Consider the following 13165-nt stretch of genomic DNA (forward strand, 5'->3'; position numbering starts at 1 on the left):
ATCTAAAGGACAACTTTAGCATTTTTTTTTTATAGAGCAGGTGTACTAGCAATGAACTCTCACAATTTTTGTTTATCTAGAAATGTCTTAATTTCTCCCTCAGATTTGAAGTACAATTTTGTTGGATACAGAATTCTTGGTTAACAGTTTTTTTTTGTTTTTTTTTCTTTCAATATGCCATCCCACTGCCTCTGTCTTCCATGGTTTCTGATGAGAAGTTGGCTATTAATCTTATTGAAGATTCTTTTTGTTAATACAGGACTAGTTGTTTCTCTCTTGTTGCTTTTAAGAATCCCTGTTTATCTTTGTCGTTCCACGGTTGGAGTTGATGTTCAGAAAAGACCTGAAAAGACTTTTCTGAGCATAAATGTGGACCTAAGTGTCACCCTGTAGCTTCCCTGGAATACACAGGAGCTTCCCAAAGTCCTTCTTCCCCTAAATATCTTCTTCCCCAGCCTCTTGTTTCCTAGTCTTTTTGGTCTGTCTATTGTTTGCCCTGTGTGGCAGCAGCTAAATACATTTTTGCCTTTAAATACTTTTGAAAACTGCCACCCAGGAAGCCGCTTCAGCTATGGGGCAGCTCAGAGGCAGGGAAACAAAGGCAAGTCCTTGAGCTGATCCTTTGGCGAGCTACTAGACATGTCAAAATGTATAACCACAGTTTTTTTTATAGTAAGATATGTATTGCTTCCTCTGGTACCAGCAACACACACAAGGAATGTGAGCTGACATGTTCAAGGCTGCCACTGAGCTGGGAAGTAGGGGATGGGAACAGGGTAACCTTAAATGCCACAGAATTGTCTTAAATTCTGTAAAAATCAGCATTGTTTTTCTTCATTAAACAGTCCCCTGATTGTTGTAATATTTCTTAGATTCCAGAATTCTGAAAAAGTTGATTCTGATAGTTTTTGCTATTGTATTTGTTGCCTTTATAGAGAGATGGAGTTTCAGACTTCTCTATCCTGCCTTTTTCTCTCCTTTGGTACTCTAATTTTGTTGTAGTCTATGAACTATACTTTTATATTTCAAGATCAGTATCATTTATATTTGTTCTGTAACCATTACATTTGTTAGTTGGTAGCTTCTATAGATTAGCTCAACTGGTAAAGAATCTGCCTGCAATGCAGGAGACCCCAGTTTGATTCCTGGGTGGGGAAGATCCCCTGGAGAAGGGATAGGCCACCCACTCCTGTATTCTTGGGCTCCCCTGGTGGCTCAGATGGTAGAGAATCCACCTTCAATGAGGGAGACCTGGGTTTGATCACTGGGTTGGGAAGATCCCCTGGAGAAGGGAATGGCTACCCACACCAGTATTGTTGCCTGGAGAATCCCATGGACAGAGGAGCCTGGCAGGCCACAGTCCATGGAATTGCAAAGTGTTGGACACAACTGAGCGACTTGCACTTTCAAAGATTGAAAACTGATAAAGTGTTTAAATTTCTGTGATTGTGTAATTATCATGTAACTATTTTTCACTTGAGAGTCAAGTTGTATACTTATATCTTATTTTCTGCTTCCTAAACCATTCAAGAAAACTAGTCCTAGTATCAGATTGAAAGGTTACGCTTCAAAGTTTGTTCAAAACCATGCCGCAGTTTAGTTTGCTTCATATTTGAGCCATGCCTTTCTTACATAGTTTGTTTTCATCTGGGGTTTCTGATGGCCTGTTTTTGTTTGTTTAACAAAGAGATTTGTGCTTCCTTTGCCACATTTCAGTTTCTTTGAACTTCTTATATATCTATTAAATAGACTCCACTCTTTTTGAAGCCTGCTATCTCCCTGACCTAATTTAATCTCACTATTTCCTTTTGGATCTTTGTTTACAGTTTATTGTTTTACATCATATTACTAGTAGTATTTACTTTTTACTTGGATTATGTGTCTTTTTCATATCCTCAAGTACTTCTGTCCTTTCAACTTCTAGATGGTAGAATTCCTCTGATTTTAGTCCTGAGCTTTCTTTTCTCTCTCTGCTTTCCCCCTAAGCAATATCATATATTTGTTTGACTTTAAATACCATTTGTATTTTGAAGATACCAATATGTTTGTCTTTTCTTCTATGGTTTACCCATTTGAATTGTGTTTAAGGGTAAAACCTTTTTTTTTTTTTACTACACTGAGATTATAAAAATATTCTCCCATTTTGTCTTCCTAAAGGTTAAAATGTGGCCTATCTTATTTTAGTCTTTATTACATCTGAAATTGATTTGTAAGTTTGAGGTTGGGTTGAATTTCTTTGTTTCTCCCTTTAGGAATAGCCAGTTGACCCAGTGTTATTTGCTGAGTATTCTTTGCTTTTCCGAATCAAGTGCAGTGTCCCTCTGCCTGTTTTTTTGGCAGTGGAAGAAGGAAGTAGTAGGGTCCTTGCAGATCTTCAATTAAGGCCCCTCCCTGTGTTAGTCTCACTTCTCACTCCCATCTTCCATCATATCTCTGTTTATTCCTTTCCAAAGTTCGGGCATCTTGGCTGACATTTTTGTTCTTGTCCCCACTTCATATTCAGAGCTATGGTTTCCTTTGTCCTTCCTCACTCAAAATTCTTCACCCAGCTTCCAGAAATTTACTGAAACTTCTTGCTAAAGACTGTCTCCCCCTGTCCTCTTTACTTGTTGTTATTGTGAGTTTATAACCTTTTAATTACCTTAATGGGGTCTTGGAGGGAGAGGTTTTAAACATATGCTAATTCTATCAACTATTTTATCTGAAAGCACAAGGTGAAACGTTTTAACGATTAGAAGTTTTATTACTACATTCTCTGTAAGTCTTTAAAAATATAATTAAATTTCATCTTTTAGGAATGATACAAGCCTGGCTCTATCTGAAGGTAGAAAATCAGAGGGCCACAGAGTCTCTTCCTTAGGGTTCCAATTTGCTTTTTAATGCTTCATGAGATTTTCCATTTTTAACAATCTCATTTACGGTTTTTAGTATTTCATAATGCCAAAAAAGTGGCTAATTCTTGTGTTATAATGTCTCTGACCTTTGGCTTATGGGTGTGTAACTAAACGGCTGGAAATAAGTGTCCATGAAAAAATTATAGTCACATAAAGGGAAGAAATTTTGTAAAACTTTGGTATATCCCATTAATGATTTCACTGTTCACTGTACTTGGGACAGCTCTATAGTAAAATGACATATTACAGGTTTCTTTTCCCCTGCCAGAAATGGGAAAGTACGTGGTGTAATGTTTTCTTTGCTTACATTGGATGCATACAGTGAAGCTGGTTTATTTTTGGTCATTTCCTGTCTATGAACAGTGTGGTATTTTAGCCAACACTACTATAATAAAATATAATGCATAAAACGAATTTCCACACCTATGAATGTTGTAATAGAAATTCATAAAATACATTATTATAGGAATCAGCACCACTTATTCGTTGGGAAAAGAATCTTCCGAAATATTTTAAGTCTTTCTATTCTAGCTTGTTATAGAATGCATAAAGATTTTTTTTTTAAAAAAACCTGTAATCCTCTGAAATATTGTCTTTTCTCTCCACTTAGGCATTTAAGAGTATATTCTCCATTTAGCCTGGCTTTCTGGGACTTATTACTTTATTGCATTAAGTTAATCATCTAGTCTTAAGAGTCCTTTACTAATTAGGAAGGCGTAGAATATTTTTCTGATTCATTCTTATATAAAGGTTGAGTTGGATTAATGAACACATGGACTTGGAATTAACTTCTAAAAATCTTTAAGAGAATTCCTATTTGATGGCAGACTGCCTTACTGTTATATAAATAGTACTTGAATTGGGAAATATACATTGAAATGTATTACACTTCATGGAAAAACAAATTATAAAGCATGGATCCTCTGTAGAGGAATACCACATTTCTTAAAGCATGAATTTAGCCTTGACAGGGGTAAAACCTAGGCCAGGTTGACTCCATCACCTACTCTAAACCTTTTGAATCCTCCCTGTCATTCCATCCTCACAGTCACTAAGTCCTCCTTTTATGATCTCTCAAATATCTGGTATATCTGTGTTCTTTTATTAATAATTATCATTAAAATCTATTGAAATAAGCATTAAGTATGGTTTAGGATTGATCCCTGGGTCGGGAATGTTCCCTGGAGAAGGAAATGGCAACCCACTCCAGTATTTTGGCCTGGGAAGTCCCATGGACAAAGGAGCCTGGTGGGCTACAGTCCAAGGGGTCACAAGCATCAGACATGACTTGGCAACTAAACCACCACCACCATGTGGTTTAGAATATTACTTCTAGTCTTAATAACAACTCTGAAAAAATATGTATTATGATCAATATTTTACGTATAAGGAAACTGAAACTACAAAGAAATTCAGGCACTTGCTCCAAAAGTCATCTGTTTATTCTGGCAAATCTAGGATTTGAACTAAGCTCTATCTGATTTTCTTGCCAGTGCCTTTTCCACTGCATGATGCCTTCTCTTTTGTTACATAGCTGACACTATTGCACTAGTCTTCCTACTAACCTCCCTCCATTCAGTCTCTCCTTAATAACTACCTCATCCACAAAATTGACCAACATATCTGTCTCAAGTGGGTCCTTGAGGGCAGGGAACATATCTTATTCATCTTTTTATTCCCAGCCACAGAGCCTAGCTCCATGCATGGCACACTGGAGATGCTTAAAAACTTGCATTGAATATGGTTCTGTTACTTTTTTATTTAAAAATCTTTTTCTGCTCCTCAAACTTATGGGATAAAATCTGATTTTTTTGACTTCAGCTTCAGCTTCTAATCCCCTATATATTTTAGTGTTTAATTTCTTAATTTCAGTGTTCTATCCATATTGAAATTGTTTTTAACTGAGTATGTTATAATTAGGCTTCTGTGCCTCTCTTCATTCTGTTTTTCTTACATAAAGTATGCTTCTTCTTTCTACTTCTGATAAAATTCTGCTGTTTATCTTTCAAAGACCAGTTCAAATATCAATACTACCTCCTTCTGAAACCTGACTTCTCCGCACTAGCAGAATTAGTCATTCTTCCTCTGTAACATATTGCTTAAATATTCATTGTGTGATAATAAGCATACTATATTAGGATTAATGTATATATTTATCTTGCTTTCCACCCTCATACAGAATGGGAGCTCCTTAAGCATAAGTAACTATTATCTTTATATCCCCAATGAATACCTCTCCAGATTAACCTATTTGTTTAATGGAGTCAAGGTCTTTAGAAATTATACCCATTTGCTTATTAATTTAATTACAGAGTATTATTTGAGCAGTTATTTTTCTGGGGCCATAAGTCAGTAAAAGTGAAGAAAGTTTTGATGTATCAAAAAACTTGCCTATGATTTCTGTTCTGATTGACTTTTTCAATGCAGATGAGCTGGTTGCCTATGACAGAATTCTTAGGACAGTGCCCTGTATACAGTGAGCTTTTAGCAAAAGTTTGGCCAATAAATGAATGATAGAGCAAAAGAAATAATATGTAGGTATGTTTGACTAAAAAGATGTGGACATATCTTTAGGCATACAAGAAAAACTGGAAGGACAATCCCCAACATATGAACATGGGGAGAAAACTTCCTGAATAATTTTTTTTTATGGAAATCAGGGCATATTTTACCTGAGGAACAGCTTCCTCTATTTCCTATTGGCCAGAGTTTGAGGCTGACCTTGAGCCTCATTCAGAAAATAACTGAAACAATGATCAAAGGATCAATCCAAGAAGAAAATATAACAATTATAAATATATATGCACCCAACACAGGAACATTGCAATATGTAAGGCAAATGTTATGACCAACCTAGATAGCATATTCAAAAACAGAGACATTACTTTGTCAACAAAGGTTTGTCTAGTCAAGGCTATGGTTTTTCCTGTGGTCATGTATGGTTGTGAGAGTTGGACTGTGAAGAAGGCTGAGCGCCGAAGAATTGATGCTTTTGAACTGTTGTGTTGGAGAAGACTCTTGAGAGTCCCCTGGACTGCAAGGAGATCCAACCAGTCCATTCTGAAGGAGATCAGCCCTGGGATTTCTTTGGAAGCAATGATGCTAAAGCTGAAACTCCAGTATTTTGGCCACTGCGTGCGAAGAGTGGACTCATTGGAAAAGACTCTGATGCTGGGAGGGATTGGGGGCAGGAGGAGAAGGGGACGACAGAGGATGAGATGGCTGGATGGCATCACTGACTTGATGGACATGAGTCTGAGTGAACTCCGGGAGTTGGTGATGGACAGGGAGTCCTGGTGTGCTGCAATTCATGGGGTCACAAAGAGTCGGACATGACTGAGCAATTCATTTGATCTGATCTGATCTGATGAAAGGGGAAATTAACAGTAACACAATAATAGTTGGAGACTTTAATACCCCACTCACACCTATGGATAGATCAACTAAACAGAAAATTGGCAAGGAAACACAAACTTTAAATGATACAATGGACCAGTTAGACCTAATTGATAACTGTAGGACATTTCACCCCAAAACAACAAATTTCACCTTTTTCTCAAGTGCACATGGAACCTTCTCCAGGATAGATCACATCCTGGGCCATAAATCTAGCCTTGGTAAATTCAGAAAAATTGAAATCATTCCAAGCATCTTTTCTGAACACAATGCGGTAAGATTATATGTCAGCTACAGGAAAAAAAAACTATTAAAAATACAAACATATGGAGGCTAAAACAACATGCTTCTGAGTAACCAACAAATCACAGAAGAAATAAAAAAAGAAAACAAAATATGCATAGAAATGAATGAAAATGAAAACACAACAACCGAAAACCTGTGAGATTCAGTAAAAGCAGTGCTAAGGGGAAGATTCATAGCAATACAAGCTTACCTCAAGAAACAAGAGAAAAATCAAATAAATAACCTAACTCTACACCTAAAGCAACTAGAAGAGAAGAAATGAAGCACCCCAGTGTTGGTAGAAGGAAAGAAATCATAAGAATTAGGGCAGAAATAAATGAAAAAGAAACAAAGGAGACCATAGCAAAAATCAACAAAGCTAAAAGCTGGTTCTTGGAGAAGATAAATAAAATAGACAAACCATTAGCCAGACTCATCAAGGAAAAAAGGGAGAAGAATCAAATCAACAAAATTAGAAATGAAAATGGGGAAACCCTGGCTGCACCGAGATCCTGGGAAAGCGAAATGGAGGGGTGTGTGTCTAACCTAATGATCTGCAACCTGGCCTACAGCGGGAAGCTGGAGGAGTTAAAGGAGAGGATCCTGGCGGATAAGTCCCTGGCCACTAGGACTGACCAGGACAGCAGGACAGCGTTGCATTGGGCATGCTCAGCTGGACATACAGAAATTGTTGAATTCTTGCTGCAACTTGGAGTGCCAGTGAATGATAAAGATGATGCAGGGTGGTCTCCTCTTCATATTGCTGCTTCCGCTGGCCGAGATGAGATTGTCAAAGCCCTTCTGGGAAAAGGTGCTCAAGTGAATGCTGTCAATCAAAATGGCTGTACTCCCCTACATTATGCAGCTTCCAAAAACAGGCATGAGATTGCTGTCATGTTACTGGAAGGTGGAGCTAATCCAGACGCTAAGGACCATTATGAGGCCATAGCAATGCACCGCGCAGCAGCCAAGGACACTTAGCCTGTGATGAAGAGAGAGTGGAAGAAGCAAAATTGCTGGTGTCCCAAGGAGCAAGCATTTACATTGAGAATAAAGAAGAAAAAACACCCCTGCAAGTGGCCAAAGGTGGGCTGGGTTTAATACTCAAGAGAATGGTGGAAAGCTAAGCAGCTTGGATTTAGTCTTACTTTGTTTTGTGGCTGTCCCCTAATGTACTGGTAACTAATGTACTTGTGCATAAGACATCATCTATGAATGATGAAGTTTTTTCACCTCCCAAGTCTTGTAAACATGTTTACTATTGTTCCTGCTGAGTTATTTGTTCTTAGCTTACAACTTGCTTTCCAGGCATTGAACAACTGTTGACATTGTTCTACTCTAATATATTATTCTGTATTGAAAAAAAAAAAAAAAAAAAAAGAAAATGGGGAAATCACAACAACAATACAGAAATACAAAGGATCGTAAGAGACTACTATCAGCAAATATATGCCAATAAAATGGACAACTTGGAAGAAATGGACAAATTCTTAGAAACATATAACTTTCCAAAACTGAACCAAGAAGAAATAGAAAATCTTAACAGACCCATCACAAGCACAGAAATCAAAACTGTAATCAGAAATCTTCCAGGAAACAAAAGCCCAGGACCAGACAGCCTCACAGCTGAATTCTACCAAAAATGTAGAGAAGAGCTAACATCTATTCTACTCAAACTCTTCCAGAAAATTGCAGAAGAAGGTAAACTTCCAAACTCATTCTATGAGGCAACCATCACCCTAATACCAAAACCAAACAAAGATGCCACAAAAAAGAAAACTACAGGCCAATATCACTGTTGAACATAGATGCAAAAATCTTTAACAAAATTCTAGCAGACAGAATCCAACAACATATTAAAAAGATCATACATCATGAACAAGTGGGCTTTATCCCAGGGATGCAAGGATTCTTCAATATTTGCAAATCAATCAATGTGATACGCCACATTAACAAATTGAAAGATAAAAACCATATGATTATCTCAATAGATGCAGAGAAAGCCTTTGACAAAATTCAATATCCATTTATGATAAAAACCCTCCAGAAAGCAGGCATAGAAGGAACATACCTCAGCATAGTAAAAGCCATATATGATAAACCCCCAACAAACATTATCCTCAATGGTGAAAAATTGAAAGCATTTCCCCTTAAATCAGGAACAAGACAAGGGTACCCACTCTCACCACTACTATTCAACATAGTTTTGGAAGTTTTAGCCACAGCAACTAGAGAAGAAAAAGAAATAAAAGGAATCCAGATTGGAAAAGAAGTAGTAAAACTCTCACTGTTTGCAGATGACATGATCTTCTACATAGAAAACCCTAAAGACTCCACCAGAAAATTACTAGAGCTAATCAATGACTATAGTAAAGTTGCAGGATATAAAATTAACACACAGGAATCCCTTGCATTCCTATACACTAATAATGAGAAAACAGAGAAATTAAGGAAACAATTCCATTCACCATTGCAATGAAAAGAATAAAATACTTGGGAATAAAGCTACCTAAAGAAACAAAAGACCTATATATAGAAAAATATAAAACACTGATGAAAGAAATCAAAGATGACACAAATAGATGGAGAAATATACCATGTTCATGGATCGGAAGAATCAATATAGTGAAAATGAGTGTACTACCCTGAGCAATCTGTAGATTCAATGCAATACCTATCAAGCTACCAACTGTATTTTTCAGAGAACTAGAACAAATAATTTCACAATTTGTATGGAAATACAAAAAACCTCAAATAGCCAAAGCAATCCTGAGAAAGAAGAATGGAACTGGAGGAATCAACCTGCCTGACTTCAGACTATACTATAAAGCTCCAGTCATCAAGACACTATGGTACTGGCACAAAGAAAAATAGATCAATGGAACAAAATAGAAAACCCAGAGATAAATCCATGCACCTATGGACACCGTATCTTTGACAAAGGAGGCAAGAATATACAATGGAGAAAAGACAATCTCTTTAACAAGTGGTGCTGCAAAAACTGGTCAACCACTTGTAAAAGAATGAAACTAGAACACTTTTAACACCATACACAAAAATAAACTCAAAATGAATTAAAGATCTAAATGAAAGACCAGAAACTATAAAACTCCTAAAGGAAAACATAGGCTGGACACTCTCTGACATAAATCACAGCAGGATCCTCTATGACCCACCTTCCAGAGTAATGGAAATAAAAGCAAAAATAAATGGGACCTAATCAAACTTAAAAGCTTTTGCACAATGAAGGAAACTATAAGCAAGGTGAAAAGACAGCCTTCAGGATGGGAGAAAATAATAGCAAAGGAAGCAACTGACTGAAAGAATTAATCTCAAAAATATACAAGCAGCTCCTGCAGCTCAATTCCAGAAAAATAAACGACCCAATCAAAAGAATGGGCCAAAGAACTAAACAGACATTTCTCCAAAGAAGACATACAGATGGCTAACAAACACATGAAAAGATGCTCAATATCACTCATTACCAGATAAATGCAAATCAAAACCACAATGAGGTACCATCTCACACCAGTCAGAATGGCTGCGATCCAAAAGTCTACAAGCAATAAATGCTGGAGAGGGTGTGGAGAAAAGGGAACCCTGTTACACTGTTGGTGGGAATGCAAACTAGTATAGCCACTATGGAGAACAGTGTGGAGATTCCTTAAAAAAACTGAAAACAGATCTGCCATACAACTCAGCAATCCCACTGCTGGGCATACACATTGAGGAAACCAGAACTGAAAGAGACACGTGTATTCCAATGTTCATCACAGCACTGTTTACAATAGGTAGGACATGGAAGCAACCTAGATGTTCATCAGCAGGCAAATGGATAAGAAAATTGTACGTATACACAATGGAATATTACTCAGCTATTAAAAAGAATACATTTGAATCAGTTCTAATGAGGTGGATGAAACTGGAGCCTATTATACAGAGTGAAGTAAGTCAGAAAGAAAAACACCAATACATATATTAACACATCTATATGGAATTTAGAAAGATGGTAATGATGACCCTATATGTGAGATGTCAAAAGAGACACAGATGTAAAGAACAGTCTTTTGGACTCTGTGGGAGAAGGTGAGGGTGGGATGATTTGAGAGAATAACATGGAAACTTGTATATTATCATATGTGAAACAGATTGCCAGCCCAGGGTGCTCAGGGCTGGTGCACTGGGATGACCCTGAGGGATGGGATGGGGAGGAAGTTGGGAGGGGGGTTCAGATGGGGAACACATGTATGCCCATGGCTGATTCATGCCAATGTATGGCAAAAAAACACTACAATATTGTAAAGTAATTAGCCTCCAATTAAAATAAATAAATTAATTTAAAAAATAAAGTTCCTTCTTTTTAATAGAGGGGAAAAAAAACTGAAAAAGGTTTGGTCCTGTAAGACCTATTTAACAGGTGCTTTGTTTCCTAGCTGCAGCCCAGCAAACTTGCCATTTGTTTCTACTGAATGTCCATATGAAGTCTACAGCAGTTGGAAATTACTTCTGCTTTGTTTTGGACCTGTATAACTGTTTTGCTCAGGCTAGGATTATTTATTATTTCACTTATCTTCTCAACAGTTTACTAAAAAACTTTTAAAGAAAATAACCATTTTTCTAATAAAGGCATTTTATTTTGAAGTTTATATTCTTAAACTTTTAATCATATGGAAAAAAGATAAGACATGTTCAAACAGACTATGTAAACAACGCAACTTCTCATAGCTATGATTCAGCTTCTTTCGCTGAGTATCGTGGCCATCAGGTATCACTACATTAACTAGCAAACTTTTTTTTTTTTGCCTTGACTTTACTTTTTCATTATTTGTGTTTGCCTCACCTGTGAGAGGAGAAGGCAATGGCACCCCACACCAGTGTTCTTGCCTGGAAGAGCCCATGGACGGAGGAGCCTGGTGGGCTGCGGACAATGGGGTCGCTAAGAGTCAGGCACGACTGACCGGCTTCACTTTCACTTTTCATTTTCATGCATCGGAGAAGGAAATGGCAACCCACTCCAGTGTTCTTGCCTGGAGAATCCCAGGGACGGGGGAGCCTGGTGGGCTGCCATCTATGGGGTCGCACAGAGTCGGACACGACTGAAGAGACTTAGCAGCAGCAGCACCTGTGAGAACTGTCTTACTAACCCCTTAGCCTGTGTCTTTATCACCGACTCTGCCCCTTTGTTCAAACAATAGTTGATGGTTGGAACACCCTTTTAAAGATTCAGTAGATACTCATAAGAAAATTCATAATCGTCTCATTCATTAATTCTTTGAAGAAATATTTATTGAGCACAACATGTGCTAGGAACTGTGCTAGGTGCTGATCTACTATGGTGAATGTGACAGAGTTTGAACCCTCAAGGATCACATTATTTAGTAAGAGAGACAGAGAAGGAAACAAGCAATTGCAGTACAGTATGGCAAGTGCTGTAACCATGGTGTGTATTCTTTTCATAAGCCATCTTTATTTTAGTGGTATTGAAATGTAACTCCTTTATTCTATTCTAGAAATGATTATATGTTCTACAGGTTGTGTGTGCACTCAGTCGCTCAGCCTTGCCCAACTCTTTGCCGTCCAATGGACTATAGCCAACCAGGCTCCTCTGCCCATGAAATTTTCTAGGCAAGAATGCTGGAGCAGGGTACCATTTCCTACTCCAGGGGATCTTCCAGACTCAGGGATCGAACCCGTGTCTCTTGTGTCTCCAGCATTGGCAGGCAGATTGTTTATCACTAGCTCCACCTGCTCTACATAGCTCAACACACAGTTATCACACAAACCACAATATAAGAAACTCTTAATTTTCATCTTATTTTTGTTTTATTATCAGCCATTACCTTTATAGGATTTTTGTCTAAGATTATTCACACACCAGTACTCATTAAATGTTTGATTATTACTGTATAATAATCATTGCCATGAGCACTAACCTGGCAGAAATCAATCCTTTTTATATTTTCTTGGTCGCATATTCACAAAGTTGATGGATGTTATTACTCAACTTCTTATTGTGTTAACAAATATGTTACATGTTAACTGGTGCCTATGGAGTAACTGCATGGGAATCTAATAAAGCATAATAAACCACCAAGTTGATGGTTTGTCAGTCTTACTCACAACATCAACATTATAAAACTTCTGAAGATCTTTAATAATGCAATCATTTACATTGTGAAAAGCCCATTAATAGATTCCAGACCCTCCAAAGATGAAAAAATGTAGCCAGAATTGTAAACCAATAATTATGATTGAATATGAGAAGTGATGTATCAGAGGAGTATACAAAATTCTGTTGGAGTCCAAAGGAAGGCAAAACATTAATATGTTAGTAATGGCAAATAAATACCATTTAAAAGCAAAATTCCATAATGAAAACAAAGCATTGTTTGAGTTTTGAGGTTGAGTAACAAATAGTTGTGTCTGTATTCATGAAGCAGAAAATTTGAGTTGGGTCAAGTGGCTATGGTTTTTCCAGCAGTCATGTATGGATGTGAGAGTTGGACTATAAAGAAAGCTGATCGCCTAAGAATTGATGCTTTTGAACTGTGGTGTTGGAGAAGACTCTTGAGAGTCCCATGGACTGCAAG

General features: G+C 37.4%; 1 protein-coding gene and 1 pseudogene across 4 annotated transcripts in view; both read left to right on the forward strand.

The window, feature by feature from the left end:
• Positions 1-13165, forward strand: part of LRRC49 (leucine rich repeat containing 49) — a 161883-nt gene that overhangs the window by 124513 nt on the left and 24205 nt on the right. The gene's annotated exons all lie outside the window — the stretch shown is intronic.
• LOC129620989 (26S proteasome non-ATPase regulatory subunit 10-like) lies at positions 7053-7936 on the forward strand (annotated as a pseudogene).

This window comes from Bubalus kerabau, chromosome 10, assembly GCF_029407905.1.
Source record: "Bubalus kerabau isolate K-KA32 ecotype Philippines breed swamp buffalo chromosome 10, PCC_UOA_SB_1v2, whole genome shotgun sequence".
Taxonomy (NCBI): Eukaryota; Metazoa; Chordata; class Mammalia; order Artiodactyla; family Bovidae; genus Bubalus; species Bubalus kerabau.